We start from the raw sequence: 15,878 nt of genomic DNA on the forward strand, positions 1-15,878 counted from the left end.
TCTTTGCTCTTTTGCCACAGGCAGCCCCCCTCCCCCCGGAACCCTACTCTGGCCCTGCCTGAGTCTAGGACCAGAAGCGACCCATTGGGGAGCTGAAGGGTGACATTGCAGAAGCCAGGGATACTGGGAAGGTGGCAAGAGGGAGGCCAGGGCCCCAGGACTGCTTTGAGCTACACTGGGGGCTAGAGGCAGCCAAGGGCCAAGATGCCTGGATGTGAGACGAACCCAGGAGAAATACTTCCTCACATGTCCGATGTGTCTTCTCTGGAGGCAGGAAGGTACTGACGGTCTCTGAGCACAACCAAGTCCACAGACGAGTCCCCCGTCCAGCCTCACACTTCCCCATGCACACGCACGGGACTGTTTCGTCCATGTGTCCTCACCCAGCATGGTGAGATGCACATAGCACATCAGTTCCTGGAGGGCAGCGGCCCGGGAGGTGGAGAATCCAGCTGCCTCTTATAACGTAGGTAGATAATCACAGAATACCAGAGACGGACAGGCCCATAGAGGTCATCTGTCCCTCTCGCCCTCTCTCTCCTTACAAACGGCCGATGAGGAAACTGAGGGCCACGATCAGATGGGAACAGGACACAATCGGATCCTCCCATGGTCTTCGTAATACACCACAATCTCCCTGCTTGTTCTGTGGCAAAATCTGAACACAACTTGACTCTGGTAGAATTTAATGGCGAACCTAGGTGGGGCATTGGGACACATGCCACACACACGCGCACATCCATGCGTGTGGCAATAACCCTGCCTCGCCTACCTGCACGGCTTCTATGGGAAGCAAAGCAGATCATGGACAGAAAAGTCCCTTGCAAACTGGGCGGTCTTGTAGAGCTTAGCCATCCGGTCATGATCCAACGAGGGACACCTCGTTTTCCACGAGTCACTGTCTGCACATACCGAGTCACACATAAGAGCACATATATGAGATCGATTCTTAGTTTTTTTGAGAAACCTCCATACCGTTTTCCATAGAAGGATCTTGAGATAAGAATGCTAAGCGAAATAAACCAGACAGAAAAAGTTGAAAACTGCACGGCACACTGCAAGGCATCACTTATATGCGGGATATAAATCTAAAAGCAACAAACAAACATGACAGACAAACAGACTCGTAGACATGCCCCGAGGGAAAGGGGTAGGGGAGAGGTAGATGGAGTAAAAGGGGTCAAATACGTGGTGACAAAAGAAATCTAACTATGAGTGGTGAACACACAGCGCAATATATATATGCCTTACTGTTGAATTGTACACTTGAAACTTATTGGATTTTGTTAATGTCGCCATAATAAATAAAAAAATAATTATTACTAAGAAAAAGTGCATATGTACATGGAGCTTCCCTTGCGCCCACCCGAGGACACACAAGGACATTCTCAGGCACCCCTCCGCAGGCTCATATTCATGTGCATACATATGCTCGTGTGAGCACGTCTGCTTGTTCACACCTTGGGCCCCTAGGCCAGCTCACAACTTCCCAGTGTGGGAATCAACCTGGCAACATAGGGCTGACAGTGTGACAATGACTGATGATTCAGCAGTTTCACTCCCAGCCCCCAGGACATCCCTACTTTTCCAGACCTTTGCCCTTCTCATCCCAAGCAAGACCAATTTGCCACATTCAGTGTGTATTTGCCTTGGGAGGGGCAGAAGGGAGTGTAGAAAATCCAGGAGAGCATAGGAATGCATAGAGACCCTGAAATCGTCCGGATGCCATTCCTGCATTCCAAGAGGATGGCCAGATACTGTTGCACACCTCCAACGATGTGGAGCTCACCACCTACTCAGATAGCCTGAGTTTGTGTGTGTATATCTGAGATTTGTACATACAGCTACCTCTTGATTACTGGATCCAAACAAAGGAGTTATGACATAGACTCCCGGGTCATGGCAAAACCACTTAAGCAAGGCAGCATCCCCCTCTGTCACATCAAGGCTGAGTGGTCTTGAGCAAGTCCACTAAGTCTCGTCCGCTGAGACGTGGCAATTGGATTAGAATCTGAAGGGATGATCCATGGCGGGAGAGAGAAGAGAAGCTTCTGCAGGGAAGAGGAAAGTTGCAGTCAGGAGAGGGACGAGGCAAAGAGCCGGGGACTTGCCCGGATGTAGGGATTGGGTATGAATGGCCATGGGAGAAAGGGCCAAAGTGACACAGTTGCTAATTTGTGTGTGGGAGTTTGACTTTGCTGCACTTGACGCAATGAAAAGGCCAGGACCTCTAGAGTACGAAGACATGATGCCAAGCCCTCTACTAGCTGTGCGACACTGAGAAAGTGACTTCATTCCTCTGAGCTTTAGTTTCCTGCTCTGTAAAATGGAGCTAATAATAGTACCCACCTCATAAAGTTCTTACGGGGCTTAAATGACTTCATGTGTCTAAATGGCTTAGACACATGGCACGTAACAGCCATTCACCATCGTTATCATTTGCATACTGGGGAATTACAGTCCCTACGTCATGAGGCTGTAGTGGGGATGACATGGACTGAAGGTGGCAAGGCCTGTTGAGACGTTTGTTTTTATCTTGAATGAAATGGTGTGGCGGGGAGTTCCTCAGGCTGGGAATAGGCTTCGCGAATGCCTCCCTTTACTCTGTCTAGTGGCTATAACCCCCAAGTGCCCTGTGGGTAGGTACGACTGATTCAGTCCAGAAAATGTCACGGTATGAGATGGGTTGCAGGAAACAAAGCTTTGACTCTGGCTTATGTCTTGAACCAAATTCTCACGTTGCCTTCGGCTTCTTTGGTGTCAAGAGCAATATGAGCCGGGGCTGCTAGGGGACATACCTGACCAGAAAAGGCTGCAGATCAGGTGGACAATGGCAGGTGTTTTTTTTTTCCCTGAAAGCACTAGAGAAAGTTAGAACTAATGTTAGCTAACATTCATAGAGCACATTCTACGTGGTAGACACTTCCGAGCCCTGAACATATATCACCTCATTTCACCATCACGAGAATTCTGCAAGGCAAGTGTTTTTATTCTCATTGTCCTCATTTTACTGACACGCAGAGAGGTTTGGCAACTTATCCAAGGTCACACAGCTCTTAAGTGATAAACTTGGGATTTGAAACCCAGATAATCTAGGTCTAAAGTCCATCTTCTCCACCTATAAGATGAGGGGCTTAGATGGGTTTTTCTCTGAGAGTCCTTCCATTTCTGCCCTTCTCATTATATTTCACATATACTTCTCTGAATGTCCAGGCCAAGTGAAGGAAAAAGACAACCTCCCAAATGTCAGTGATTTCCACTGAAGGTCCCTGGGGAGGGGACGGGAGCCTGGGCTCAGGGAAATGAGCCTGCACTAGAGGCCAGTCCTCCCCGCAGCCGCTAAAGCCTGAGAACAGCTGGAGGCTTGGGAAGTCTGGGAGCCAGGGCCTGGCCTGCATTTCGAAGTCACCAGTAACAGTCACAGGGGACAGCAGCTCAGGCGGCCTGGGCTGGGGTGTGGGGTCAGAGGTTTCACCGTGGGGGTGGGCGGTGGAACTCCTTGAGCTGTTGGTGCCGTCGCCAGGGACCTTGGAGTCCAGTTTCACGGTTGATCCAAGTTGGGCAACGGGCCTTGAGGTCCTGGAAATGGGCGTGGGCTGACTTGGCCCGGCCTCTCCTGTACCCCGGGCCGGGTCACCCTGGGAGCTTGAGAGAAGAATGTGGTGTGATGAGATAATGCAGTAGCTGCTGGAAACTGGACGCTGAGCCTCCGTTTCGTCATCGACCGCACGGGGAGAATATTCCCTGGTTCACAACTGATAGCAGCGATGACATATGTGAAAGGACCTGCCACATAGTAGGTGCTCAGTAAATCTGAGTTAAATCTGTGGAGACTCGATTGGTTGCCCGAGGCGACTCGGGGTCCGTGGCTTGTGCCCTCAGTTTTCTCATGTATCACATAAATTTTACCTGCCTGCGAGAGCCTAGAATCGGGGTCAGTAGGAAGCAGTGATGTCGCCTGGTCAAACTAGTTCCTAGTCTGGAAAAGAGGCTCCATTCCACTGCGGAACCACTGTGTCACTCCCCTCCAGTGGCCTCCTGCACTAGCCCTGTCTAAGGCCCCCCTCCTGGAAGGACTCCCAAGCTCTGAGCAGGAAGGAGGGTCCCCGCTGGCCGGTGGGAAAGTTCAGTCTTTGGGATATGACATTCCTCAGATTATCCAGAGAACCCCTGGGGGTTGCAGCTGCTCACTCAGGCCCCTCCCTGGCTGTGGAGGCGGGAGGACAGTAAGTAGGGCCCAAGCCAGAGAAGGTGAGGGCTGAGGACCGGGGAAGGACAGGCGGCAGGGAATTAAGGTGGAAAGAGTCCAAGGTGGCAGGAATTTCTGTCGCGGGGTGAGTTCTAGAATGATATGCAGACCAGCATTTGTAAGGGTACAGGTTGGGGGTCCTTTCGGGCGTGGGTGAATGAGTATTATACCACGCTACTCCTGGGGTGGGGTAGGCAAGGGGAGTGGGTCTGTGGGAGGCCCCGCACTCCAACCCAGTAGAGACAGCTCGAACCCTCAGAGAGAGGACGAAGAGGGACAGACTCTCTGGAGATTCCTCGAAAGCCGGTCCCAGACTCTGAATTCTACAAAGACTTTCTAGAAGTCATTTCTTCCATTGCTGAGAATGTCCCCGACCCTCTTCCTTGTGATGAGAGGATAGAATTGTCAGGGACCTACCTGTCATTACAGGCAACAAATCTGAAGCCGAGCTAAGAATTGGTAAAAGGCCCAAATGCCCGTGTTGGTGGGGCCTAATCTAAAGCCCTCCCCAGGGAAGAAATCGGTGCAGCATCCACTCCCAGCACATGTTCCCAGGCCACTGGGATGGGGTTTAAAAGTGGCACCATGACACCAGCGCTCCAATTTGGGACCTGGTGGCAGGTTCCATCCAGACCCGGCCCTCACACCACCCTCCAGGTACGCCAGCTATCTGCGTCCCGGCTGTGACCTCCTCCGAGGACTCAGGTTGTGTCTCATCTACCCCCGTGTCCAGCCCAACACAGGCGTGTTGTACGCACTGCCTTCAGGAGCCGGCTGAGTGTGTGCAACGCAGATATGTAGTCATGCATGCACAAGGGACCGAAGCCACTGCACCCCCTCCCAGCAGAGAGACCCCAAGCAGAAGGCTCAGCTCCCCAGGGATCTGGGAGCCTGTTCTCCACCGCGGCCGTCAGTTGTCTGTGTTGGCAGAACATGGCTCTGCCTGGGGGTGATGATGGCCCACTCGGAGGAAGGGAGGAAGGGAGGGAGGGTCGGGCTGTGAATGGGGCTCTGTGTGGCTCCTCCGAGAGGGCTGGGGGAGGCTGGAATGCGAGGAACGTGCTCTCATGACTGGCCCCAGGCAGGGGCCTGTGGCACAGGGCTGGCCGGGGAGCTGAGGGGAAGCAGAGAAAGCAGGCATGGATCGCGGGACAAGGGCCCTCTCTGCAGGCCGAGCAGAGAGGACGCTGGGGAGAGCAAGTTCCATTCCGGCCACGATGGCCGAGGAGGAGTCCTAGGGTCTGAACGAAACCTGTCAGGAGCATTTGCAGCTTGGCTCTGAGCCACCCCTGTCGGAGCTCCCCACTTCTCACGGGGCAGCCAGCTTTCTGCCCCCACCCCCCACTTTGGCCCTGGCGCTCTCTTTTTTCAAGATGATTCTCTTTTTCTCTCAAAAACTCCTGATCTGTCTTTTGCTGTCTGGCCACTCTATGTGCTGCTGGACTGCCAGCTCCTGAGGAGCAGGGACCCTGTCTGCTCCTGCACGACTCTGCAGCTGTAGGTGTACTCTGAGCGGGCGCTCCACGGACCCTCCGACCGACAGGTCCCAGTGAGCGTCATTATAGGTGCATCCCCTGCTCCCCAGCCCCCAAACACGCTTTTTCCTCTGTTCCTGGCCTTGGCTAGTAGCCCTGTCATCCACCCACTTGCCCAGGCCAGAAGCCTCGAATCCGTCCTTGATTCCTGTCTTATCCACCCGCGCAGCCTATTGGTGACTTCGGTTCTACTTCGGTGTAAATGGTTCATATATCGGCCCCTTCCCTTCCGCCCCAAAGACCCCTGCCCCAGTCAGCTCTGCCCTCCCTGTCTCCAGCTTTCTCTACGCTCCCCGTCCTCATTCCCAATCTACTCTTTACTCAACAGATAGAATAACAGTCTGAAATATAAATCTGACTATTTTCGTCCCTCGTTTAGGCCTCTTCGATGGCTCCCTATTGGGCTCTGGATAAGATTCGAGTTCTTTCACGTGACCACCGAGGTCCTTCATGATCCGGTCGTCGCCCACTGCTCCACACTCACTCCTCACACTGTCTGCCACTCTGCTCTTTGGCCAGACGGTGCACAGTTCCTCGAAGCACACGCTTCCGCAGCTCCTTGCCCATGTCTGTGTTGTCCCTTCTGCCTGCCATGCTCTTTGCCCCCGTGTCTGCCTCAGCGACAACTCCCTATTCATCCTTCGAGACCTGTTCCAGATGCCGCTTCGTTCTCCAACGTCCTGGTGACAACGCAGGAATTAAGCCCTCTGCTCGGTCCCACAGGGCTTTATACTTTCCAATAGGACTTCTACGTGCAATTGTGATGATTCGTGCGCGCGCCCTGCCCCTTCCCAACTTGGCCGTGAATTCCCCAAGGGCTGGGAGTACCTGATGTAGCTGAATCCCTGAGTACCCAGCACAGGGCCCGGCCCTGAGGAGGCTCATAGCGAGTGAATGAATGAATGAGTGAATGAATGACCCATAAGATGGGCAGACTGTCACCACTCATAGTGGTCTTCTTCCAGAATGGTGGTCTCTGTAACTGCCAGACTGCTGACTGTTGGGTTCGGAGCCCCCAAGTGAGAAGAATAAGACTGACCACGCAGACTGTTTGTGACAGTCAAACAAGGTCACTTATTTGTAATCTGTAAACTCCTGTGTAAATGTAAAGCCTAATTAGCTCCCGAACTACCTTTAATTCTGTTATACCTATGACGGCTTGATGGGCAGGTTGGGAGAAGAGGGAATTTCGTAAGAATAGAACAGGACTGCAGAGTCACAGTCTGTCCCACCAGTCAGTTCGTCACCTAATTTCCCAGAATTGTCACATTTAGGACTACTCCCCTTTTGTCCACTTTGTAGCGTTGCAGGGGAATGTCATAGCCGTCTCTCTCGATGGGTCTTTCTCCATTTTCACACCTATGTCATTCCAGAATTTGCCATTTCCCTAACACTAACATCCTTCAGGGGCTCTGTCAATGAAAACTCGGGGTCACGGCTTACCCCTCCCCTCTCCTGCGGCCGGGAGTGGGTTGAAGATTTACCAGGTTGTCTTCTGCTCTGTCGGGTGGCTCTGACCTTTAGCATTTGAGAGTGATCTAGGGCTAAGCCTAATCCCCTAGGATTAGAAATCACTGATGTCTGCACCTGGTGTGGCAATCATTGTTCGGGGGATAACAGAGACGACAAATACCATGACAAACTCCTTTCCTGATGACCTTTTGGTTGCTTTAAAGGCTGGCTGCATAAAGGCAAGAGGACCTTTCTATCTCTAAGAAGAACCTTTTTTTCTCTTTTCTTCTGGGAGGTCCGCCTGCTTCGACTCTAGCTCCTCAATCCATTCCCCACACGAGCGAGCTTTCTAAAATGCAAGTCAGATCTGCTCATTCTCCCGTTCTATGCTCTCCAGTGGCTACCTAGTGTCATTTAAATCAAAGCCAAAATCCTCACCCTGGCCTTCAAGCTCTGCATAATTTGGCCCCTGCCTTTCTCTTCGACCTCTGCCTGGAATGTTCTGCACCCAGATCATCACATTCGGGCTTGTCGTTCAGGCCTCTGCTCCAAGTTCACGCTCTACCTCATCCTGTTTTTCAAAGTCTCTGATTTTTTTCCCCCAAGGAGTTTATTTGGGCAGACCAGGGGCCAGGGAGGCCCCGCATCTAAAAGGTGTCAGGCCTCTTGGTGGTGAAGGGTGGCTCGTGCTGGCGACGAAGGACCCGATGGGGCAGCGAGAACTTGATCTTGGAGTCATGGAACTGCTTGATGGCGGCACTTGCTGGCTGCAGTCTCCTCCATCTCCATGATCTGGATTAAGTGCGCATGGGCACAGTGCCGGACCCCCATGTGTCGTAGCACAGGGTGACAGCGCCTGTAGCGGTCAGGTCATGATATTCCCCGTACGTGTTGTGGGTGCCGCTGCCAAAGTTCTTCACCCGTAGAGGGAGGATTTCTCAAACACATACCCGCAGTAGACGATTTCCCCTGAACACTTCGTCATCTTCTGCAGCTGAGACACAGAGTACCAGCGCCCCCCATGCACCTCGTATTCTCGCAGTGTGCCCGAGGCCGTCAGAACCCCCCAAACTGGAACTGATTGAAACTATGATAGGCTGCTCTGACAATCACAAAGGGTTGAAGGACAGCCAAGAGCTAGGGCAAGGTTGAACGACGAGTTTCATCTCCTACACAAGACCAGGACTGGGGAGGTGGTTGTCACATCTGATGCATAGAAACCATCACAGAGAATCAAGCAAAAGGAAGAAACAAAGCAATATCTTACATACGACAGAACCAGTTATAAAAGCTGAGAATGTCTCCAGACACCTTCTGACGCTCCAGCATTGAGCGAATGACGTGGTGCGACACCCTTAATCCTGGATGAGGTGGATGCCCTGCTTTCAGTGTCCCGGGGGGGGAAATGTGCAGAGGTGGAAATTCAGGCTTCTCATGACGCCTCTGCTTACAGCACGCAGCTGGGAAGGACAGCTCAATACTGCTTCTGACGTGATCCCCAACTGATGCCACGGTGTGTGTGTGTGTAGCGGGGTGGGGGTTCTTACCTCCAGACTGGGGTGAGAGTCTTGCTTCTCCACAGGGCCTTTTATGGTCACCGTGAAGGAAGGAGGAGGACGCCATATTACAGGAGGACGAGGGTAAAAGTCTAGGTTCCCTACTTGGCCTTTGCTGAGAGTAGAGGCCACGATCTTTGACAATAGCAGTAGGTGAATTCTTCTCTGAAAGTTTTCTATCTTGTTGGGCTTTTTCCTTTCCTGGCCCCTTGGCTAGAGAGAGCAAGCTTTCCCTGACGCTTTGTGTTTTCAGGTTTCTAGTTTTTCCAGCACGTGGTCTGGGATATATTAAACAAAAAGCCCAGGAAATCCATGGCCCAGTTATTCTTCAGGTTCTGAGGTCCTTTCAGAGTCTTATGTTTGTTTTATATGTATGATGTTCAGAGATTTCAGTTGTACTTAGTAAAAAAAAAATAGGGAAAAGTGTATCCACTTAATTTTTTCCTGGAAATGGAAGTTCAAATATATTGGTTTATAAAGTATATTTCTTGCCTTAGCCAAAACAATAAGCCAAGAAGAGAAATAAAAACTGTGTTGATTGGTGAGGGGGGTGGGGAGAAGAAATAGAACTGCTCCTCTTCATAGACGACACCATCATCTATGTAGAAAACCCAAAGAATCTATAAAACAATGTTTAGAACGAATGAGTTTAGCAAGGTTGTAAGTTACAAGGTCAACACGTGGAAAATGAATCTAATTTCTATGTTCTAGCTATGTAAGCCTAGAATATAAAAATCGTTTTAAAGAAAATACCGTAAAATACCATAAAACACAATCATCTTAGAAAATTGAGATAGTTAGAAATATTACAAAGCATGTATAGAATCTATATGTCGAAAACTAAAAAAAGGTAATGAAAGAAAGATCTAAATAAGTGGAAAAGAGGTATCTCCTTTTGCTTCTTAGCGATGTCTGAAATTTTCTTATTTTTTTGTTTGTCTACCTGTTTATTATTTGTCTCTGCTCCATGAAGACAGGGCCCTTACCTGTCTAAATCATCGCTATATCCTTAACATCTAGCATAGTACTTTGAAGGCCATCGGTGCTCTAGAGATATTTGTTGGATAAATAAATTTATAATGTGCTTTATCATTTAACAAAGTGCTTTCAGGTACATTAATTTCTCACAAAGCCCATGAGGTCGAGATTATTACTATCTTATAGGGGCTTATGGATGCAGAAACCGAGGCTCAAGAGGTTATGTCCAATGTCACGTAATCAGTAAGAAGAGGAAGGCGACCCTGAACTTGAGTTCTCCAATTCTAAATACTGCTCTTTCTAGCAACACACCTTGCTTCTAACCGGGTCGATGCTACGCCAGACGCGTTATGTGCCAAGCCAACCTGTCCGATTCCCTGAGCATCGTTATCGGCAGGCCTGGGACCAGTACTGCGAGCTGTGCAGACCGTGTCCAGTCCCCTGACTTGTGGGTGCTCCCTACTCGCTGAGAGTGAAGGCAACCAGCAGAGTCAGCCAGTCGAGTGGGACAAAGTATTATGAGCCAGATAGTCAGGACTCTGGGCTTCCAGGCTCTACTCGCTCCCTACTTGTACCTCCTTTCCCTTTTTACTGCAGGCCTCAGCGTGTCTTTCTGTAAAATGGGTCAATCGAACGTGCTGACTTCAAAGATCCCTCCCAGTTCTGACTGCACGTGTCTCTGTTTCCTTTGCAGTGCTTCCCGTCGCTGCGGGGGAGGAAGAATGCGGGTAAGTGTGTGAGGCGGGACTCACCGGTGGCAGGCCGCGGGACCGGGACGGAGCTTCTCAGTGCTCTGATTGGGCTGGCCGATCAGGTTCCTGGCAGTGGAGCTAACGGCCTAGACGCAAAATGTGGAGACGCCCTCTCTGTCTCCCTCCAGTGGGCATTGGACTCCTCGACTCCTCTGGCCTTGCCTTTGGGAAGCAAGCGAGCGCGCAAAGCTCCTTCGACTACTCTGATGGAGCGTTTTCTCTGCACTGGGGGTGCTAAGGGAGGATCTCCTGGAAGAGCTGTCAGCAGGTGGCAGCCGCCCTTGTTTTCTGAGGCCTTTTTCCCACTGGGAAGTATATTAAGGGTGGAAGGGGTGCTGGGAAAGGGAACAGGTAAGTGGGGGGTGAAGGAAAGAGCCTTGACCTTTGAGAGTCAGTGTCTGCGATATTCCCACCATTTGCTTTATCTGGAAGGTTTCCAAGAGGCTTAGGACCGGCGGGGTGCGTTTATATAGCCTCGAGGGAAAAAACAATTCCATCTTCTCTCTAACAAGTTTCTTTGAGCCTGACTCCCTGTCTCCCCTCTGCCTCTGGTGTCCTACTTGGGTGTGGACAGGTGGGTGGCATTCTGGGAGCATCTCCCTTCGTTTGAGGAGGACACAGTCGTCTACACTGCAGGGGTCCCCAAACCCCGGGCTGTGCGTCAGTATCGGTCCGTAGACTGTGAGGAATCGGGTCGCACAGTAGAAGGTGAGCGATAGGCCAGCGAGCGAAGCTTCATCTGTATTTGCAGCCGCTCCCCGGCGCCAGCATCACCGCCTCAGCTCCGCCTCAGATGATCAGGCATTAGATTCTCGTAGGAGCACCGGTCCCTGGTGCCAAAAAGGTCGGGGACTTCTGCTCTAGAGGAAGAGGACTGCTCTGGGGAGGAAAAGAAAAAACATATTGGCCAGGAACAAATGTACCACCAGAGCCTAAACGCCATCGGCTGGGCTTTGCTGAAGTTAGCTAGGCCACCTGGGCCCCAGCCCGCCCTTGGCCACTCCCATCGGCTTCAGTTTTTCATCAGGAAGAGCTCATAATTTGAATGAGCATGGCTCTTAGGTGGCAGGTAGGGTTGGAAACAGAGAGGCACCAATCGACAAGTGGCATGCTAAGGACCTGTGCGAGATCCCGAGGACCTCTCCAAGAGGTTGGAGCTGGTTTGGGCACAGTCTTGCCAGGAGACACAGAAGAAGGGATCTGGTGACTTTGCAAGGACTTTTCCACCCCAGGACCCTGAGTTCTTGGGTGGTAGCTGCTAAAAAAGAAGAAGCGCCAGCAGGGCGAGGTGTTTATTTGCATTGCCATGACAGCAGATGAGAGGGGACCTATTTTGATGCAGGAACACTGCTTTGATCAGCACACAGCAGACATCTGCTTCCCCGCCCCCCGCCTCCTCCGCCCATCACCATTCCAGGGCTTCTTGCTGAGCGCAGTTCCTGCTTTGCAGCAGAGACTTCTGGGGGCACAAGATCTGTGGGCTGCCCATACTGGGGGCAGGATACACTTCTCCATTTCAGAGACACCAGCTGCAAAAGCTAAAAAGAAAGCCCTCAGGCCCTGAAATAGTGACCCCCCTCCAGACGAATGCACTTGCAGCTGCCAAGTTGCCTCATTAGAATGTCTGTGCCAGGCTGAGTCGCCAGTGCTGAATCCTGGGAGGGTGGGCACCGGGTGGCTGAGTGGTCCGTGGCTTCCAGCAGACAGAGGAGTGACTTTTGGGGGGCGGGGCCAGGCACGACACATTGCCACCTACAGAGCTGAGCTGGGACTGCTTTTCGTGCTAATTCTTTACGTTAACGTTTGAAAAAGTCTATTTAAGGGCAAACACGAACTCATTGTTCTAGGCTGATCCAAGGACAATCCAACACAAATTACGACTTTTGTGGATGTCGCAAATGAAGCAGCAGGGCACTGGGAATCAGGAGGCCTGGATTTTAGCCCGAATTTTATTCATGGCGCACCGCGTGAGCCAAGGCAAAGAACGTCCTCTCTCTGGCTCAGTGTGCATATCTATGAAATGGAGCAATTTATTGCATGGCGCTCTAATACGGATCATAAGAGGCAGTACATTACAAACTTCAAAGAGCCCAACAAATGGGATGAGGTCCGAGACAGTGGAGAAAGAACTGTGGGGCGGGAAACGTGAGACGGTGGTGGGATACATGTTAGTTTGGGAGTCAAGAGGCCCGGGATCCAGTTTTGACCGTGCCGCTCAAGGTTGGATGATCTTAAGAACCTTCCCCTCTCTGACCCACCATATTCCAGCTGCCCCTTGAGCCAGTCCAGCATAGTACAACAGGGGCGCTGGACGAGAGGACCGACCAGGGAGTCTTCAGAGAAGAAAAAGCTGAGACAGTGGCTCAAAGCTGACAGTTGCATGCGATTTGCATGTGTAATCTTCTTCCTGTTAAGATCAGTCCATCCAAGTTTTCTCTGAAACACTACTGCTTTTGTCTTAAGTTGTCTCATTGACAGAGCAAACCTTCGGCATCGTCTTCATAGGAGAGCATTAGAAATGTCCAACCAGCTTCCACGTATATAGGCCTGCCCAGGCCCAGGGGGATGGCCCGAATGACCTTTGACGGTGCTGCTCTCATGATCCCAGAATCCACCTGTACAGTTTTCCGATTTTACTTATTCGATAAGTGACTTCACAATCTTTGTCATCATTTCATCGTGTGCCATTACACGCTTATTATTTTTCTTGAACTCAACCAATTTTAAATCATAACCTCACTCTACGCTGTAGTATCTAGGAAGTTAAGGTTTGAGGTACTCATTACATCTTTCCTAATATTGATTGAATTCGATCTGTATCTATCACAATTCAAGACATCAGCACATCGCTCTGAATCAGCCGCTGTATATAACAATATCGAGCAAAGGAAAACACAGAGCGAGCCATGGCGATGCAAACCAGCAGGTCAGGAGGAGGTTCGGACATTTGAGGCTCACTCCAAGGGGCTCGCTGCTTGCTCTCAGGCTCCCTGCATCATTTCATAGTTTTTCCAAGTCCTCCCTCCATGTTGCTTAAGCATGAATTGCTCCTGAGATGGAAATAAGTTCTGGAGCCTAAAAAGGAACCTTCTCCCTCCAAACAAAATCCTCAGGTCTGAACTGCCTCGCAGGTGCTGAAGCGAGAACACTTGATCGGGGAACCGGAAACTGTAGCTTTCGGTTTTGGCTCCGCCCTTTGCCATCTGTATGACCTTGGGCCCATCCCTTCCCCTCTCTGGCCTTAGTGTCCCCGACTCTAAGATGGATGGTTTGGTCTAAGTGACTTCTGAGACATCTTGCTGCTCTGAAATCCAGTGACTCCGTCACTTCCACACCTCACCCTTCTGCTTAGCCCATCAGCTCCCCTTCCCAGGGGACCACAGAGGTGAGGCGAGGAGGCTGCCGACCTGCCCTTTCACCTCCCTTGCACCAAATCCTCCCCAGGCCCCTTGCTCCCAGTACACAAAGCTCCTTTGTTGCCCGAGGCCATTCAGGGCTTCTCTCCAGGCTCCTGCCGAAATGGCTGAGGCAACCTGGGGGGTATTAGTTGGCCTGTAACAAGAGCCCCAGTCTCCAACCCAACTGGCTCCAGCCTGGCTGCAGGTCTGGCCTCAGCACCAGACCCCTCCCTCCAGCTCTGAGGGGACCGGGAGACCACTCTAAAAGGAAGAAAGTAGAAACAATACATTATTTTCTACTGGGCATCAGTTCCAAGGCTCAGGAGGGCAGTAGACCGAAATACCGAGCCTACAAAAATCATCAGAATAATGATTCAGTTGACTTCCTCGCTTTTGAAAATGATGAAATAATTCTTGTGACTGATTATTGACGGATCTTGTCATTTTGCCTTTGCTGTCGTATGAAGACCGTTCATACGGGCTAAGCAGGGCATAGCTTATTTACCATTTGACGGATATTTTACAGGGCAATGTGCCATAATGGAAAGGTCTACTTACTTAGGGAGTATCTGGAATTGATTATCATTTAAGACAGGAAATCTTTCAACCATGATCTATAGTGAATTCCGCCAAGGCAAAAACACGCTGGACTGTGCGTTGAGAATTCTAAGATCTAATTCCTGGTCTGACATTAATTCCTTCTGTGACCTTGAGTTACTTGTCTTCCCTTCCTGGGCCTCAGTTTCCTTGTCTGAAAAACGAGAAAGTTGAACTAGAAGGTCCCAAGGTCCTCTGTACTCTGACTCCATCTCCCCCGCCCCCCGTGCCAGAGTCAGACCGAAAGGAGGGAGAGGCAGGGATGGGGTCAGTGCAAAGGGCAATTTCAAGATGTTCTTTGGGATGGGGTAAGATTTCCAGACCTGCGGAGGAGTGGAACAGTTTCCTTGGGGGCCTAAAGAGGTTGGGAAGCCCAGGTTCCAGAGGCAGGAGTGTGAAACAGAAAGTCAGGCCCAGGCTTACAGATGCAGATGAGCCGATTGTTTTGAGGCCCAGCCTGGTTGGCCATTTTCACAGTATGGGCTAATCTAGATGGGAGCAAGGGCTGACTCATATAGAATGGCTGCTACGCAGGGGCTGGGGAAGGAACGGGACTTGCAAATGGAGTGACAGGTCTGGAAAAGACCTGTAAAGTGCTATTAGACACTTCCACCGGAAGGTCTCATGAATTCTTCAGACTCAACACTGCAGATCATAATTATTTATCATTCTCTTGGGAATCTTCTCCTTCTCCAGGACTCTATTTCTATTTCTCGGTTAATGCAAAACTGGTCTCCCTGCCACCGTGGTTTCCCTTCCAGTCCACTTGCCACACTGCTGCCAGAGTTCTCTCTTTAAAACAGAAAGTTCACCGTGCTCAAAAACCTTCGATGGTTCCCTTCCTTTGGTCAAAGTCCAACTTCATTGCATTGACATTCAAGGTCCTTCAGAACTGAAACGACCTATCTTTCTTGCTTCATCTCTCATCACATCTCCACAATTCTGAGTCCCCTGGAGCAACTCGCTGTTTTCTATATACGCAATGAACTCTCGTACCGGACTCTCCACGGGGCGTGTCTTTGCCAACCCCTCTACTTGGCCTGCCAAGCCATCCTCTGGCTTCCCATCCCATCCTCTCCATATTTCTATTATAACACATCACACTCTTCTGAATTGGCCTTTTTTCTTTCCTGTATCTCCCATAGACCACAACCTTTTGGTGTACAAGGGCTACCTCTGACTGGCCCCCGTCTTTCCAGAACTAAGCACAGGACCTCCCGTAAACAGCGAATCTGCCAAGGATGGTTTTTTATTTTTGATGGCATAGCAAAAGAGTTTCTGGTAATCAGATTAATGACTTCTTCCTCTCAGCGAAACTTTCTTCCCTATCATTTCAGCTCTGAGCTAGCTCTTACAGGTTG

The 15,878-nt window shown here is 50.7% G+C and overlaps 1 protein-coding gene and 1 pseudogene across 2 annotated transcripts in view; one reads left to right on the forward strand and one right to left on the reverse strand.

Moving 5' to 3' along the window:
* Positions 1-15,878, forward strand: part of STARD8 (StAR related lipid transfer domain containing 8) — a 67,440-nt gene that overhangs the window by 3,080 nt on the left and 48,482 nt on the right. The window contains exon 2 of one of the 2 annotated variants that reach the window (XM_039838952.1): positions 10,368-10,498. The gene's annotated coding sequence lies outside the window, so the exon portion shown is untranslated. The remainder of the gene's footprint in view (positions 1-10,367; positions 10,499-15,878) is intronic. The other variant, XM_039838951.1, reaches the window with a different exon arrangement.
* Positions 7,884-8,565, reverse strand: LOC120583621 (60S ribosomal protein L18a-like; annotated as a pseudogene).

This window comes from Pteropus medius, unplaced genomic scaffold (assembly GCF_902729225.1).
Source record: "Pteropus medius unplaced genomic scaffold, Ma_sr-lr_union100, whole genome shotgun sequence".
In the NCBI taxonomy this organism is placed as follows: Eukaryota; Metazoa; Chordata; class Mammalia; order Chiroptera; family Pteropodidae; genus Pteropus; species Pteropus medius.